The following is a 14,145-nucleotide window of genomic DNA, read 5'->3' as shown; positions in this document are numbered from 1 at the left end:
CCAGAGCCTTAGGATACAGCAGTCTGATCTAGGAGCTGATCTAACTGTTGCCCTCCAGGTCTGAACTCTGTGGGTCTCAAACTCCTGATAGGTGTTAGAGGGACATAGCCACAGGCTCCTGGTGTCCCTGGCTCACCTACTCCATTCTCTGGTCTTCTTTCTCTCTCTTTCTACCCCCTCTCCACCAGAAACAGCATTGTATTTTTCAGATGTCCCTGAATCACCCTTAGTTGGAGTGCCAAGAAGATTTCTGGGCATATAGCTCCTGAGCTGGGCTTTTCTGATTGGAATCTTTCCTGAGTGTCTAAAGGCTTTTGGTTGCTTCTTTGAATGGAGCTGAGCTAGGGAAAAGAAGACTTCTTGATCATTACTCAGTTGAATAGACTTTTAAAAATCTTTATTGGAGTAATATGATAGCGAGGTTATTCTGCTCCTGTTTTTTCCACCATTTTAGCTGGAATTCCCCTCCAACTTTTCACTACCTTTAGCCTTTAGCAGGGGCATCTGATATAAACACTATTTATACAAATTGTTACTAAGCTTAAATAGGCCTATCTACGGAGATCATTAAAAACCTCTAATAATAAATGGATATGCTTTGTTCTTAGTTTTCAGCCATTTTTTTTTTCTGGTAGCTGGTAATCTTTTTATAGGAACACTTTCTAATTTGGGCGTTTGTTTTCACTTTTTAAAAAGAAATCCTTACTTTCTTAGAAACAACCCTGAGACAAAAGGGCAATGAAATTAAGTGACCTGCCCAGAGTAACACAGCTAAGAAGTGTTTGAGGCCACATTTGTACCCAGATCCTCCTGACTCCAGCCTGATGCTCCATCCACTATGCTACCTAGCTGCCTCTTGTTTTTCCTTTTCTAAAAAAGCAGGTTTTCTGTGCTTTTCATAAGTTATTTGGTGTGAGTTCTTCTGATGCTTTTAGGGAATCACTGCTAATCCTAAAGTAGGAACTCTACCTAGCCATTATTTGTGAGAATACCTTTTGAGGAAATCCAGTGTTGTGTCTTCTCTTATTTATCCCTTCCCAGGTGTTTGTGTTTTTTTTCCTTTTTTGGACTTATCTCTTTTCTATACATTATGACTCTTAAGAATACAGAAATACTCTGTTTTCTCTCCCAGAGAAATGATAACCAAATTAGTATTTTTAGTACTAAATGCATTATTGATACTATGAAAACTATAAAAATAGTCAAGATATGTTATTAATATAGTACTATAATGACTGTAGATGTCAAAAATAGTTGTACTATTTTTCATATATGTTACAGGTTAAATAGACAAGACTTTTATGCACCAGCTTAGTATCTACCCAACATTTATAAAATAACTTCTGTAGGAAAATGGTTTCCAAGTTCCAAATCTTAGATATGCAGATGAAAAATACCCTTGTGAATTAGCAACTTCCTGTTTATGGTATAATCTGGAAAAAATTGAGCTAGCTGATGAATACCTTTAACCTCAGAGAAATTTGTTGCCAACAAACTCATAGACTAAGCAAAAACATCAATGCTAAATCAACTTCTAAAAGTCAATACCTCTCTAAGCATGTCATTCAGATTTGCATCTGGGAACAACTATTGTATTTATTGCCTGCCTTAAAAATGGAAATGGAAAATACTATTATACCTGAAGAAACACAAAAAAGTCAAGAATAGCCTCTACTGCTAAACTCCAAACCCCTCAAAATTTCTTCTCCCCCCGACCCCCACTATCACCAGCCTAACTTAAAATCCCTAGGAACCCTGACAATTCCCAATCTCACTAGGCCAAATGTTAATGGGCCTTCCATTCTTTAACAGTTATCTCTGTTACAGAGGTTCAGAAACTTTTTTTTTTAAGTTGTTTTTTTTTTTAAACCCTTGTACTTCGGTGTATTTTCTCATAGGTGGAAGAGTGGTAAGGGTGGGCAATGGGGGTTCAAATGACTTGCCCAGGGTCACACAGCTGGAAGTGGCTGAGGCCGGGTTTGAACCTAGGACCTCCTGTCTCTAGGCCTGACTCTCACTCCACTGAGCTACCCAGCTGCCCCCCAGAAACTTTTAAAGAATTAAGCAGCAGTTTCTTCATGGTGGTTGGTATGCTTATAATTTGCACTTCAAGGCACATAATTCCAAGGATCTCCATGAAGAGTTGTTTCTTGAAGCCTGTAGGCTGTTCTGTTGATTCCTTAATTGGCCTCTCATGGGAAAAACCTACAGGCTATACTATTTAATTAATAGCTGTAGCTTCTTTGTGACTTCTACTTTTATTGATAGTGATAATGTCAATATGCATAGGGCTCAGTTTCTCCAGGAGTCAATTTGTTGGCTTTTAGACAAAGATGATTCAATGAGAATAATAGTTAAATAATAGTTGTAGGTAATCCAAGAATTGTCCCATCCCCCTTCCACCTCACTGAACCATGATTAAATTTGTTCCTGGAAAATGGACACAAAAATGTATTTCAAGGTTTCTACTCAAAGCCTTTCAACAAGCTTTCTGATGACTTTTGAGACTCTACCTAGAATTAATTCCATCAAGTCATTAGAGTAGAACTTTTGAGGAGGAATTTACATGCCTGTCCTCTTTGCCCAGAATGAAGAAATGAGAGATTTTAGGAAGAACTTGGTGAGGTTCTCCAAAATAAGTGAACATAAATCTGTTCTGTCCTGAGTAACATCAGTGAGAAAGCTGGCATAGAGACAGCAAAAACAGAAGAAATCCAAGGCTTATAAAGTATTCAGAAGCCTCCCATCTGTACATAATAAATACCTATTTATTTTAAGAAAGCATAGGCCATGGTCATCACAGAATGATAATATAAAAATGAAATTATATCTTGACAAACAGAAGATGAGTGGTTCTCCTATGGACTGCCTTCAAGGATCCATGCAATGGAAACATGAGGAGGGAACAGACTTTTACAGAGGTTTACAGGGGACTGCATCTTTACAATAGCCCAGCTGAATTAAATGTATGAAGTATCATGGAAAATTAATATTGAATTGGGATATTTTTGTGAAATAATTTTCCTTTTAACTCTCCTCTGTAAAAGATGGGGCAGCAAGGATGTTAAAATATAACCTAGATGGTTGTGGGTACAAACACTGGGTTGAAGGAGAGATAGGACCAGCCAGCATAGGGAGACCAGAGTTCACTGCCAAGCTGCTGTCAGAATGGCAGTTGGCCCAGCTCACCCAGCTCACCCCTAGGCCAGGGTTTTTGGAACCAGCAGGCAAGGTAAAGGGTTTTTTAGCAGTTTAATTATGATTAAATTAATAAAGGTGGGATAGGGGATTCTGCACTTAAAAAACCTAAAGGGCAAATCACAGGGGCAAGGAGAGGACTTGTCTACTCTAATTCTAATTAACCTAGGCCAGGCAAGGCTCAAAGGAGCAGTTCTGGAGTCACTGAGAAAGCTGCTTCAAACCTGGTTCCAGCCAGGTTTGACCAGCACAGTTAAAGGGCCTGAGGGTGGCTTTCAGGGTTCTCACAGTAATCCAAAGATGATCACAGGATGCCAAAAGCCAAGGTGGTCCAAGGTACCCAAGTAGAGAGAGTGTGTTTGAGATGCTGTCCACCAGATCCCAAACTCCTCCTCCGCTTGGTGCAGCTCTGCAGGTCTTATCCACTTACTGAAAGCCACCACCACTCAGGATGCAGGATGTCCTTAACTCTGAGAATCTCCCAGGGCTAGCAACAGTTTGTGCCAACCACTAATGGAGTCTCTCTCAGAGTACAAACCCTACTTCCTGCTCCTTCATTCCATCTTGGAATCCTCCAGCCCTTCCTGCTAGGTCCAACACTAATACTAATTAATCTTCCTCACAACAGTTCCCCCCTTTGCACAAAGCCAAAATTAACAAAATTTTGGTATTTGTGCACTACAAACTAAACTAAAATTCTAACCCAAAATAACAAACAACCTACACTAATTCTATTCTATCCAACACTATCCTACTCTACCCTACACTAGGGATGTCAACAAGGAGAGGTAAAAGGATAAATACATTGAACAGTTACATAGTTCAAAGCATAAAACAGCAAGTAACAATTCAAATTTTCCAGCAAAATCAACAGCAAATATGAAATATCAACACAAAAGTAAAAAAAAACCTTAAACATAACTCCTATTCTAATATAGAAATATCCTACCAACTAATAAATGCAAACCATTTTGGAAAATACATTTTAACACAACATTGCATAAGTCTTTACACCAAAATTAAAACAAAACTTCAAACTCCCTTATGCAAATTACATTTGAATGTTTGCAACTCAATTATATCAAAGCATTCGCAAAATTTACATATACACACATATATACACGACACACACAATATATACACAATATATACATGTATGTACACATAATATATACATATCAAATATACATATTTATGCCATTTACATATATACAATACTTACACTATAATACAATTTACAATATACACATAATATTTACACAACTATTTACATTATTTGTGATATGTGATCTATAATATGTTATATGTTCTTCATGTAATGCAATTTTGTTATGTTTGTTGTATCTGCATTGTAATAATGTACCTTATCTTATCCTCTAACCTAATCTAATATTATATCTATTTCACTAAACTATTCTAAGCTATCCCTTATGGTATTAGTATATTACTCTAGCTATATCTACCTAAATAACTAGCTAATCTTTGTTAGTAACTATCTATCTCTTGTTAGTACTTACTTATCCTATAGCTAATTCTAATTTTGTTAGTATTTATTCATTGTTTCATTTCATAAGGAACACAATGTATCCTAACATGTTTGTGTCATATGTATCTGATTTGTTATGTTGTTTCTTTGCTATATTGTGTCGCAACATGTTACTGATAGATGCATGATACCTACCCAAAACTCCAGATCTCCTGCAGATCTCCTTTCTTCTTATGATGTTCCATTCCTCAAGGAAATCTCCTCTTCTCTCCAGTTTTCCTCTTCTTCTCCTCTCCATCGAAGGTCTTGATAGTTTTATGTGCAATATTGGATGCACGTGAGCATGTAGTGATACTATTTACATTACCCAAAATACTTCCAAACCATTTATCCAAATTGTCCATGATTAATCCTCTTCTTTAAGAAAATCCTTGAAAATGAAGTTTTTATCAGTCCAAGTCATAAGTCCATCAGTCTTAATACAAAGTCCATAAATCCTGAATCCTGAATCCTCTTCATCCATGTCCTCTTCCATCCAAACGTCCTCTTTTGCTGGAATGGTCCTCTCCTTACTGAACTTTCTGACTGCAGACTCTAATTGACTGAAGATCTCAAATTACACAATCTCTTCTTCTTCTTCTTCATTAATAATCTCTACAGTTTCATTATCTATTCTATGTGCTAATTTAACATGAGAACAGTGATACCATGAATCTCTACCTAAAACATTCACAGAAGATGGTGAAGCTAATACAACTGTATAAGGACCTACCCAATTTTGTTCTGTTGCCAATGTTTTGGCAAAATTTTTCACATAGATCATATCACCTGGTTGGAAAATTATGAAGAGAATAATCTAATGGACCAGATTGAATTAATACTCCCATATCTTGTAATTCTCTTAGCCTTTGCTGTAAAGCACTTAAATATGAAGCAATTTGGCAATCACTTCCTAAGAGTGATGCATAAACAGCCTTACAAGTTTTTGCTTGTAGTGGAGCATGTCCAAAGAGCATCTCATACGATGATATATGTAGATCTGCTCTTGGTCTCGTACGTAGGTAAAACAAAGATATGGGAAGAATCTCTGGCCATTTAAGATGAGTTTCAGCACAGAGTTTCTCAACCATAGTCTTGAGTTCCCTATTCATATGCTCCACCTGACCTGAACTTTGCAGGTGATAAGGAACATGATATTTAGATGTTATTCCTAGATTCTCATAGACTCTTCTAAGGATATCCTGAGTGAAATGAGATCCCTTCTCTGAATCTTTGGTTAAAGTGTGGGAAATATAAGTAAGGGCAATGGGGTCACCAGGGATATTATAAATAAACTAAGTGGTTTGTGGGAATACACACACTGGGATTTTATGAGAGACTAGCCTTGGACATGAAGACTTGAACAGCCAAGCTGCTCCTAACTGACAAATGTCAGTTAGCCAACTGTCACTCTGGCCAGAGGCTTTGAATTCAACAGACAAGGTAACAGGATACAACTGGGTTTAATTATGAACAACTCAAAGGTGGGATAGGGATATCTACTCTAAAACCTTAAATCTAATGACATAACCCACAGGGAAAGGAAAGACCTATTTCTACACTAACTTAGTAATCTAAACTGACAGGGCCCAAGGAGCAGTGGAGTCTCTGGGTGACTGCCTCAGACCTGGAACCTGCCAGGCTTGAGCAGCTCAGCTAGGGGCTTTGTGGCTTTTGGATTCTCACTGTAATCCACTGATGATCTCTGGATGCCAAGAGCCACAGTAGTCTCAGGTACCAAGTAGAGAGGGTTTTGCTTGAAACACTGTCCACCAGATCTCAAAACTTCCTCCTCTTCCTTGGTACAGGACTGTAGATCTCTCTCTGCTAGATGCCACCACTCAGGATCCCAGGGGAAAATCAGGATACAGGATGTCCTTTTACACTGAGTGCTCCCAGGGCTAACCACAGTTTATGTTAACCCCCAATGGAGTCCTTTCCAGAGCACCAGTCACTTCTTCCTGCTCCCTCATTCCATCCTGGAATTCCCAGCTCCAGCTCCTTCCTGCTAGATACATCTTAATACCTAATCAATAACTAATCTTATCTTACTCACAACAAATGGTACACCAAATCTAGGCACAACTTCCTTGAGAAACACTTTCACCACAAAACCAGCTGTATAGGTATTTGATGGAAAAGCTTCAGGCCATTTAGTTAGTCTATCGACTATCACAAGATAATACTTGTATCTTCCAGCTTTAGGCATATAGATATAATCAATCTGTAAACTCTCAAATGGACAATATGCTAAAGGCCTACCACCCAAACCTTTCTTTCTTAATGCACTTTGATTGAACTTTTGGCAGACTGGACAGCTATTACAGATCTTATTTGCATCAGTACTTATTCCAGAAGCAACCCATTGTCTCCTGATGGAATCCGCAATAGCTTTTGTGTACCAAAATGACCTTTTGTGTGGATGGCTAGACACAAATAGGTATACAAATCTTTTTGTAACAATGGTCTTCCTGTATCAGTAATCCATATCCCATGTTCTTTCCTAGCTCCAAATTTATCCTTCCATTTCTGGATATCTGAGTCTACATAAGCTTTCTCTAGATCATCAGAATCAATAGATGTTAAATTCATTACATAAATTGGATCAATCTGGCATACTTCGCAGTGATATCAGCTCTGTGATTTCCTTTAGAGACTGAATCTCTACCACAAGTATGACTCCAACAATGAATTACTGCCAGCTGTTTTGGCTTCTGGATTGCTTCTAACAACTCAGTTATTATTCCTGCATGAGCTATTGGTTTTCCCGATGCAGTAATAAAACCTCATTGTTTCCAGATTGTTCCTGTTGCATGGCAAACAGAAAATGCATATTGAGAGTCCATGTAAATATTCACACTTTTACCTTAAGCTAGAAGACATGCTTGCTTCAGTGCCACCAATTCAGCACCCTGAGCACTAAGATTACTAGGTAATGAGCCATACCACAGTGTCTCAAATTCTGTGACAACTGCAGCACCAGTACATCTGATTCCATTACATAAATATGATGATCCATCTGTGAATAACACCCAGTCTGGATTTCTAGGGGAGTGTCTTTTAAATCCATCCTAGGCATATCCACAAGATCTACAACCTCAACACATTCAGGCAATGGCTCACCATTCTTTGGCAAATCTGGAAGATTAGCTGGATTAAGTATGCTACATCTCTTCAACTTGATGTTCTTACTAACTAAGAGAATAATTTCATACTTAGCTATTTGTTGGTCAGAATATGCTTGAGTACGAAACTTCCTCATTAGTGCTTCTATATGATGTAAACAATAGACCGATTAAAGGACATCCTAAAACTAGATCAGCTGACTTCTGGACTAACACAGCTGCTGCTGCTACCCTCCTTAGACAGGGTACTGTCCCTGCAGCTATTGGATCTAATTGACAGCTATAATATACAATTGGATGATAACTTTGCCCAAGAGTCTGTGTCAACACACCAGAAGCTATACCCTTTGTTTCATTGACAAACAGCTGAAAAGGTTTCTCATAGTCTGGGATTCCTAATGCAGATGCAGATAGAATGGCTTCTTTCAGCTTATCCAAGGCTAAACGATGTTTAGGCTTTAGTTTCAGAGGTTCTGGTTCTGTATTCCTGGTCAGATCTGTTAAACATTTAGTGATCCCACTATATCCAGGAATCCATTGTCTACAGAAACCAGTAGTTCCAAGAATAGCTCTAAGTTGTTTTTTAGTTTTAGGTGCACTTAATTTCTGTATGTCAGCTATTCTCTTTTGTGTAATACTTCTAGAACCCTCTGATAACACGAATCCAAGATATTGCACACGGGGCAAAATGAATTGTAATTTCGCTTTGGAGATTTTATGTCCTCCTTTATACAATTCAATAAAAAGAATCTTGCTATCCCTAAGACACACCTTTGCATTTGGGGATGCCAAAAGAATATCATCTACAAAATGCACCAATTTACTCTCTTTAAATTTAATAGTTTTTAGATCTCGATTTAGAATTTGAGAGAACTGAGAAGGTGAGTCAGTATACCCTTGTGGGAGACACGTCCACTGAGTCTTTTCCCAAATGAAAGCAAAGATCTTTTGAGAAACCTCGTGAATTGGTATTGAGAAAAACACAGAACATAAATCTACCACGGTGAAATATCTAGCCTGACTTGGAATGGAAGAAATTATAGCAGCTGGTCTTGGAACAACTAGATGTGTCTTGATGACATCATCATTTACTGCTCTTAGATCTTGAATAAATCGGTAAACAGGTAGGCCATTTTCATCTGGTTTTGGCTTCTTTATAGGCAAAATTGGTGTATTGTACTTAGAAAAGCATGGTATTATTATCCCTTGTTGGATTAGGGACTCAATAATCGGACGAATTCCATCTATTGCCTCCTTAGTCAAGGGATATTGAGGCACACGAGGAACTGGTCCTTCCTTTGTCCTCACCCTGACTGGAGTAGCTGATTTTAGCAACCCAACATCTGTAGATGATTTTGACCACAAATCCTTAGGTATATCCTCAGGTATTGGATAGATATCCTCTGTACTGCTGGAATCTAAGAAAAGCAATGGAAAGAACTTCAAAGATTCCTCTGGGAGATGCAAAGAAATATCACCAGATTCAGTACATTGGATAGTAGCCCTTAATTTACACAACAAATCCCTTCCCAAAAAATTCATAGGACATTCTGGAATACACAAAAATGCATGTTCCACTGAAAGGGGTCCTAGGGTTACCATTTTTGGTTGCAATTTAGCTACTTTCTGAGTCACACCTGTAGCACCAACAATATCCATTGTACCAACAGCTCTACAATTCTCAGGAAAGCTTTGCAAAACTGATTTACTCCCGCTGGTATTGACAAGAAGGTCGTAGATATGGTCTCCAATAGTCACAGACATGTATGGTTCAGTACTATTGGGAGGTTGAAAAGTTTCCAACACAGGAGCTAAAACAGTAACATCAGAACAAAACTCAGCTATTTCCTGTCCATCCAAGTTAACATCGTCTCGAATTATAGAATTTTCCCAGGATTTTAAACCTTTGGTCTTTTTCACCTCTATTCTGGTATCATTGTTCTTATTTACAATCAAATTATCCTTAGTCAAATCACAATTCTTATTATTCTTCTTAATTCCACACTTACTAGAACTTCTAACACCATTTACAACACTATTTCTCTTTTTCTCACAATTATTTACAACACTAATCAAATTATAATCAACACCATATAAACCATCATCAATCTTAATCAAATTATTACCAACACTAGTTAAATTACTACTACTAGCAGGTAAATTACCATTAACATTGGTTAAAGTACTATTTACACCATTACCAGCAGTTAATTCAGATAATTTAACATTTACACCATTCAAATTATTATTAATTCTCATCAAATTATCATTTACATTGATTAAACTATCATTGATTCCATTTAAATTAACACTGATCAACTCATTAGCATTATTAAATTCTTATTATCACCAATCAAATCATTATTAACACCAAGTGCATCATTTCCATTATTCACAATTACATCATCATCTTTAACACATACAATTTCATCAGCATTCACTTTAGTCCCATTATCTTTCACTCCTGAACTTCGGGCACACCTTCATAATGAAGTTGTCCCTCCATTCATGTTACCATTATTAACATTCCCCTGTACAACATGGCTAAACTTTGGCCTGCCTCCTGTTCATATATCATCCTGCATCATTGCCAAATTAGGAGCTTGAGCACTTTGACAGCATGCATTCTAGCATTGGAACACATTTTGCTGGCCATTTCCATGATTAAAACCATTATTCCAGTTATTTCCCCTGTATCCATAATTATTATTAAACCGATTAAATCCATTGTTGTTATTGTTGTATTTCTGCCCATATGATCTCTTTCTGTATTCTACATTCCCTTGCAAAATGTCCAATATGGCCACAAACATAACAAGAATGCTGCCTCTGATTCCTCGTGTTTGCATTGTCATTGGGTCTATAATTATTGTTATTCTTCTTCTTCTCTGCTGCCCTTAATGCTGCCAACTGCCTTAATTTCATTGATCTCCTTCTCATTGGCTCTAGAATTTGCCTCCCTTAACTGCTTCCTAAGGCTTTCAATTATGGTAGCCTTTTCATCACTTTCCCTGTCTTTCTCCTGTGCAAACACATATGTGGCTTTTTGTTTTAACTCATCCAGGCTCAAAAGTTCCCAATCAGGATAATTATCTGTAAAGAACTTCTTTACCTGGGGAACAGAATTCCTAACAAAAATTCTTTTCACATGGTCCACGGTGGTATCCTCTAATATGTTCATATTTAAATACAACTCAGCTGCCTCAATTATGCTATCCAGAAATGTTGCTGGGGTCTCTTGTGCTGTCTGCCTGATTTTCTCAAATTTAGACCATGAATTTGGACAATGTGAATTTTTCTCCATGATTTTTACTACTGACTTTCTTGCCTGTTTTAACATTCAGTATACTGGAACTGAATTGAGGTCCAGTTCCTCCCAGGCTACTGGCCATGGTGTCATCCCCTCTGTGTTCCTGGTCTCTTCAACAAACTTGGCCCTATTGTGATGTGACAAGATCTCCCCCAACACATACCAGCAATCTTCAAAGTCTGGATCATGGGCTTTTATAAATGCCTTAAAAATCTCGACAAATTTCCCAGAATCATTGTGGAAATTTGGGATCTTTCTCTTCAAATTTTCCACATCTTCAGATCTAAACCTCATATTGCTTCACATGGAAAATGCCATCGTCACATACGATAGGAAGATTGCGAAGGGGAAAAAGATTAATAGACTTTTCACCCTTGCTCTGTGCCTGCTTTTCCAACTCAGCCTTAGATGTAACACTTTTGCCAGTAATACCTATTTTTGAAAATTCAGCCACATTGCCAGTATTAGGAGGACCAAGAGGTTGACCAGAAACACCACCATTCTGTATGTACAATTCCAAATTATTTAGTTTTATCTGCAATAATCTTAACATCTGCTTAGTTTCAGAATCCCTAAAACACCAGGTCACTATGATCTTAAAACAATACATAATATGGAAGAACATCCACCTTAACTTATACACAAAATAACCAGTAAGGATCAGAATTGGCATATGTGATAACAAATCCAGAATATTAATGGTTAAAATAGGTTGTGCTATTTCAACATCCATCATCCCCCTAAAATACCTGGGTATGATTTTGAACCACAGGTAAGGGAGAGCCAAAACTGATTGCCACAGTGTCAAGAGGACATAATCAATCCAATCTTCAAATAACATTGTTCCCATCATTGCCCAAACTGATCAGCCATACACAAAAACAGTGTTATTATTAGCCACAATTCCTGACTAATAACAATTAATAAAACAATCACAAGTACAATTACAAACAATTAAATACAAGTACAATTAAACACAACAACAGAAAACGAAACACAAAAAAAAACCCCAAAATGGTTCAAATCCCTTTCTCTGGGGCTACTCCAGGTCTAATAGTATTTTGCCTACCCACAGAGATTTTATGAATGACCTGGGGTGGGGGCTGAACAGCTCTGAGCAGCTCACCACTGGTTGAAAACTTTCAGTTCACACCGAATGGCTGAGCTCCCTCATAGAATGTTCAAACCCCTCTAACTTCCTGTGTGATTCTAGTAGCCCAAAAGTACACTTCCTGTCTGTCTCTGTTACCCACCCATCTGGGAGTGACAAACTGTAAAAGATGGGGCACCAGGGATGTTAAAATATAACCTGAATGGTTGTGGGTACACACACTGGGTTGAAGGAAAGACAGGACCAGCCAGGATAGGGAGACCAGAGTTCACTGCCAAGCTGTTGTTGTTCACTGCTGCCAAGCTGTTGTTAACTGTCAGAATGGCAGTTGGCCCAGCTCACCCAGATCTCCCAGCTAACCCCTAGGCCAGGGTCTTTGGAACCAGCAGGCAAGGTAAAGGGTTTTTAACAGTTTAATTATGATTAAATTAATAAAGGTGGGATAGGGGATTCTGCCCTTAAAAAACCTAAAGGGCAAATCACAGGGGCAAGGAGAGGACTTGTCTACTCTAATTCTAATTAACCTAGGCCAGGCAAGGCTCAAAGGAGCAGTTCTGGAGTCACTGAGAAAGCTGCTTCAAACCTGGTTCCAGCCAGGTTTGACCAGCACAGTTAAAGGGCCTGAGGGTGGCTTTCAGGGTTCTCATAGTAATCCAAAGATGATCACAGGATGCCAAAAGCCAAGGTGGTCCAAGGTAGTTAGAGAGTGTGCTTGAGATGCTGTCCACCAGATCCCAAACTCCTCCTCCACTTGGTGCACTCTGCTGGTCTTGTCCACTTGCTGAAAGCCACCACCACTCAGGATCCCAGGAAATCAGGATGCAGGATGTCCTTAACTCTGAGAATCTCCCAGGGCTAGCAACAGTTTGTGCCAACCACTAATGGAGTCTCTCTCAGAGTACAAGCCCTACTTCCTGCTCCTTCATTCCATCTTGGAATCCTCCAGCCCTTCCTGCTAGGTCCAACACTAACACTAATTAATCTTCCTCACAACACCTCCCCCCAACAGTCTGATTCTAAAGCCAGACTAAAGCAGTTTCTCACCCAGGCTAAGAAAGTGGGTTGGAAAGTTCCCTCTTTTGTGAAGATCTTAAAAGGATTAGGGGCAGGGCTGAACAACTCTGACCCAACTGAGAGATGAAGTGAGCAAGCTCTGGCTGTCTTGTTGGACTCCTAGCCAAGCTGTGGGGAGGAAAGTGTGTGCTGGCCTCTTCCTGTGATGCAATAGTGAGGGAGGAGTTAAGGTCTCTAAGTCTACCTCCTTAGTGGCTATTTACCAATCAGAGATGTCTTGGGATGTCAAGGGGAGGAAGGATTGAGCTCACAAGTGATATATAAACCTGCAACAAAGAGAGAAAGTTTTCTTCTGTACCCAGTTGGAATGTGGAGAAGCCAGTTTACCATATCTTGACTGTTCAATAAATAAATTAATTTAAAATTAAGAAATAACTACCTCTCAAGAATTTCAGTTGTTATAGCACACACACAGACATATATCTGTGTCTAAATAATTCCATTAATGTTCTAAATATATACTTGTATTAATCTAGCTAAGCAGATGCTCCCTGCCCTGAGGTTATGCCTCTTTGGTAGAGTTAAAGAATCAATCAATAAACAGAAACATCTTTTGAAATCAGCTAAAAGTGTGAACTATGTATACAATGAATGGAATCACATGACTCCTCCACACAGGAAATATCTTGGAATTACAGAAGAGAATCACTCCAGTCCTGAGGGAAACCAGTTCAGAATCAGAGATTTCCGGAACAGGGCAGCCTTACAGCAGCTCCAGCAAGGCCTTGAGAGGGAGCTGTTTGTAGAGGAGTCTCTGATTCTCTCCCCTCCTCCATAGCAAGAGGACAGCTTCCAAACTCCC

The 14,145-nt window shown here is 38.6% G+C and overlaps 1 protein-coding gene across 1 annotated transcript in view; it reads left to right on the top strand.

Annotated features, from left to right (window-relative positions):
• The window catches only part of LOC123252150 (LRP2 binding protein), a 55,125-nt gene that overhangs the window by 17,936 nt on the left and 23,044 nt on the right, over positions 1-14,145 (top strand). The gene's annotated exons all lie outside the window — the stretch shown is intronic.

This window comes from Gracilinanus agilis, chromosome 6 (genome assembly GCF_016433145.1).
Source record: "Gracilinanus agilis isolate LMUSP501 chromosome 6, AgileGrace, whole genome shotgun sequence".
Classification (NCBI taxonomy): Eukaryota; Metazoa; Chordata; class Mammalia; order Didelphimorphia; family Didelphidae; genus Gracilinanus; species Gracilinanus agilis.
Note: the sequence above shows the minus strand (reverse complement) of the source record. Positions and strands in the feature narration are given on the sequence as shown.